The following is a 4,519-nucleotide window of genomic DNA, read 5'->3' as shown; positions in this document are numbered from 1 at the left end:
TGCAAATCTCTACGTCTCCCACCTGGACTTGATCATGGATGGAATTGAAGCGTCTCTTGATGTGCTTGGTTCTCTTGTGAAATCTGGATTCCTTTGCCAAGGCAATTGCACCAGTATTGTCACAAAAGATTTTCATTGGACCCGACGCACTAGGTATGACACCTAGATCGGATATGAACTCCTTCATTTGCTGCTTCCAAAGCAGCTATGTACTCCGCTTCACATGTAGATCCCGCCACGACACTTTGTTTAGAACTGCACCAACTGACAGCTCCACCGTTCAACATAAACACGTATCCGGTTTGCGATTTAGAATCATCTGGATCAGTGTCAAAGCTTGCATCGACGTAACCATTTACGACGAGCTCTTTGTCACCTCCATAAACAGAAACATATCCTTAGTACTTTTCAGGTATTTCAGGATGTTCTTGACCGCTGTCCAGTGATCCACTCCTGGATTACTTTGGTACCTCCTTGCTAAGCTAATAGCAAGGCACACATCAGGTCTGGTACACAACATTGCATACATGATAGAGCCTATGGCTGAAGCATAGGGAACATTTTTCATTTTCACTCTATCTTTTGCAGTGGTCGGGCATTGAGTCTGACTCAACTTCACACCTTGTAACACAGGCAAGAACCCTTTCTTTGCTTGATCCATTTTGAACCTTTTCAAATCTTTACCAAGGTATGTGCTTCTTGAAAGTCCAATTAAGCATTTTGATCTACCTCTATAGATCTTGATGCCCAATATATAAGCAGCTTCACCGAGGTTTTTCATTGAAAAACTCTTATTAAAGTATCCTTTTATGCTATACAGAAATTCTATATCATTTCCTATCAACAATATGTCATCCACATATAGTATTAGAAATGCTACAGAGCTCCCACTCACTTTCTTGTAAATACAGGCTTCACCAAAAATCTGTATAAAACCATATGCTTTGATCACACTACCAAAACGTTTATTCCGACTCCGAGAGGCTTGCACGAGTCCATAAATGGATCGCTGGAGCTTGTTCACTTTGTTAGCACCTTTTGGATCGACAAAACCTTTTGGTTGCATCATATACATCTCTTCTTCTAGAAATCCATTCAGGAATGCACTTTTGACATCCATTTGCCAAATTTCATAATCATAAAATGCGGCAATTGCTAACATGATTCGGACAGACTTAAGCATCGCTACGGGTGAGAAAGTCTCATCGTAGTCAACCCCTTGAACTTGTCGAAAAACCTTTCGCAACAAGTCGAGCTTTGTAGATAGTAACATTACCGTCAACGTTAGTCTTCTTCTTGAAGATCCATTTATTCTCTATGGCTTGCCGATCATCGAGCAAGTCAACCAAAGTCAACACTTTGTTCTCTTACATGGATCCCATCTCAGATTTCATGGCCTCAAGCCATTTTGCGGAATCTGGGCTCATCATCGCTTCCTCATAGTTCGTAGGTTCGCCATGGTCAAGTAACATGACCTCCAAAATAGGATTACCGTACCACTATAGTGCGGATCTTATTCTGGTTGACCTGCGAGGTTTGGTAGTAACTTGATCTGAAGTTTCTTGATCAATATCATTAGCTTCCTCACTAATTGGTGTAGGTGTCACAGGAACCGGTTTCTGTGATGAACTACTTTCCAATAAGGGAGCAGGTACAGTTACCTCATCAAGTTCTACTTTCCTCCCACTCACTTCTTTCGAGAGAAACTCCTTCTCTATAAAGGATCCATTCTTAGCAACGAATGTCTTGCCTTCGGATCTGTGATAGAAGGTGTACCCAACAGTCTCCTTTGGGTATCCTATGAAGACACGTTTCTCCGATTTGGGTTCGAGCTTATCAGGTTGAAGCTTCTTCACATAAGCATCGCAGCCCAAACTTTAAGAAATGACAACTTTGGTTTCTTGCCAAACCACAGTTCATAAGGCGTCGTCTCAATGGATTTAGATGGTGCCCTATTTAACGTGAATGCAGCCGCCTCTAAAGCATAACCCCAAAACGATAGCGGTAAATCAGTAAGAGACATCATAGATCGCACCATATCTAATAGAGTGCATTTGCGACGTTCAGACACACAATTATGCTGTGGTGTTCTGGGTGGCATGAGTTGGAAGCCATTCCGCATTGTTTCAAATGAAGACCAAACTCGTAACTCAAATATTCTCCTCCATGATCAGATCGTAGAAACTTTATTTTCTTGTTACAATGATTTTCCACTTCACTCTGAAATTCTTTGAACTTCTCAAATGTTTCAGACTTATGTTTCATTAAGTAGATATACCCATATCTGCTTAAATCATCTGTGAAGGTGAGAAAATAACGATACCCGCCGCAAGCCTCAATATTCATCGAACCACATACATCAGTATGTATGATTTCCAACAAATCTGTTGCTCGCTCCATTGTTCTGGAGAACGGCATTTTAGTTATCTTGCCCATGAGGCATGGTTCGCAAATACCAAGTGATTCATAATCATGTAGCGACCCGACCTCAGACGGTCAAGTCTCTGTGCTCAGGTGTCATCCCTGGATCAGTAATGCTGACACCACACAATACTTCGAAGGATTTATAACAGATTAGCAATCACACACTTATTACATCGAATGTCTCAAAAGAGAACTTATTACAATAATATGGCTTAAGGCCATCTAACACGATAACAGCGGAAAGCTTGGAAGATAAAGTGAGTCCATCAACTCCAACGGCATAGCTGAGCTGCACGGCAACGACCTATCGAACCTTACTCCTCGTCTGAAAAGTCTGCAACATAATACGTTGCAGCCCGAGAACGGGTCAGCACATGGAATATGCTGGCAATGTAACACAGTAGAGCAATAACAGCATAAGACTATCACTACATGCATATTTGGCTGGTGGAAAAAGCTCTATGGTTACAGTTTTGCGGAAAGCCAATTTTTCCCTACAACAAAGGAATAAGTTTTTAATTTAACTATCATGGTGGTTGAAACATCATTGAGAAGGTATAACCCCAACTCAATCCCAACTTAAGTAGTTATCATCCCAGCAATATTAGTTTAGAGTGATGAGATACTTGTGAATACTCAGGTACTAGATACTCAGATTTGTCCATAACCGGGGACACGGCTAACCATGATTAGATTGTACACTCTGCAGAGGTTTGCGCACTTTTCCCCACAAGACTCGATCGCCTCTGCTGGATTTCTCGCACTACAGGATGTTTGAGAAATGCATGACCGAGACACAGCCTTTCAGAAACATTAACTCTTTACTCTGGGTAGATCATACCAAACCTACAAAACCCACTACCTGCTGATCTACCTCTTCAAGAGCTTCACGTAACTTACTCAACTATGCTAGAGCCCATAATAGCTTGTGGCTGCACACGGAAGTTTCTAGCATGAATAGTCTCAGTTCCCTTTGAGCCTGGGTGGCGGTCCATAGGAAGATCACACGGGTCCCCCGGGATTTCCAAAACAAAACAGACAACACTGGGTTCCCCAGGTGCCTCAATCCACCCAGTTGTGTATTTAGGTTGCCACCTTAAGTTAACCATTAATTACAATCTCACATCTGTCGTGAATATCTCTCAAACCCAATCCACGTCTACGAGCATAGCATAGCAATATAAGCGACACGTAGAAGTAACTCCCAAGGTTTGAATGCAGGGCAATAGGTTCTACCTCATCAACTACTTCCCAACCCACAAATTAATGATATCCTAATCATGCAATGTGTGAGGGTTTAAACTAATGCATAAAAACTGGGTATGAAAAGAGTATGATCAATGTGTTACTTGCCTTGCTGACGATCCGGGAATCCTAGAGACTCGTAGTAACACGCTTCGCACTCCGGGAATTCTATCGCAAGCAAACAATTCATACATAAGTAAACAATCAAAGGTGCACAAGTAGAACTCCAAATAAAAGAGTTTGACCGGAGAGTTCAACTTAAGAACTCCGGTTCTCAAAAGAATCAAACCAAACGGAACAACGAAACTCGAATGGCGAAAGAAACGAGATATGTTTACTAATCTGTACTAGAGTCAAATTTTACAGAGTCAAAAACTTGTTTGAGTTGATTATTCGGAAAAAGGGTTTCGAGATGAAACTCCAGGCGCTTGAATCGCCTGATTCCGATAAACGAGCGAAAAGATAAACAGGTTTGAATATCAGATCAGAAATCACGATCAGAATAACCGCGGAATTAATCCGATAAAAAGAAAAACGACGAACGGCTAAACGAACGGGCGTTCATTAACCAAAACTGAACAGTGAACACGTTCGTTGAAACGAACGGTCGAACGAGCGTTCGCTAAATAATTAAACCGACGAAATAAACCGATCTATATATATAAAAAATGATCTAGGGTTTTAAAAAAAACCGAAGGGTTTTCTAAAGAAAACCGGCGGCGGGGTCGGCTACCTCCGGCGAGGCACGTCCGGCGAGGCGGGCGGCTCCGGCGGTCTCTGGGGTAGGGCGGGGGTCGGTGAGGGGCGGCGGCGGCTCGGCGGGAGGGCGGCGACGGCGGCGCGGGGCTGC

Source organism: Triticum dicoccoides, chromosome 5B (genome assembly GCF_002162155.2).
Source record: "Triticum dicoccoides isolate Atlit2015 ecotype Zavitan chromosome 5B, WEW_v2.0, whole genome shotgun sequence".
Lineage (NCBI taxonomy): Eukaryota > Viridiplantae > Streptophyta > Magnoliopsida > Poales > Poaceae > Triticum > Triticum dicoccoides.
The sequence above is the reverse complement of the archived record's forward strand: the minus strand, read 5'-3'. Positions refer to the sequence as shown.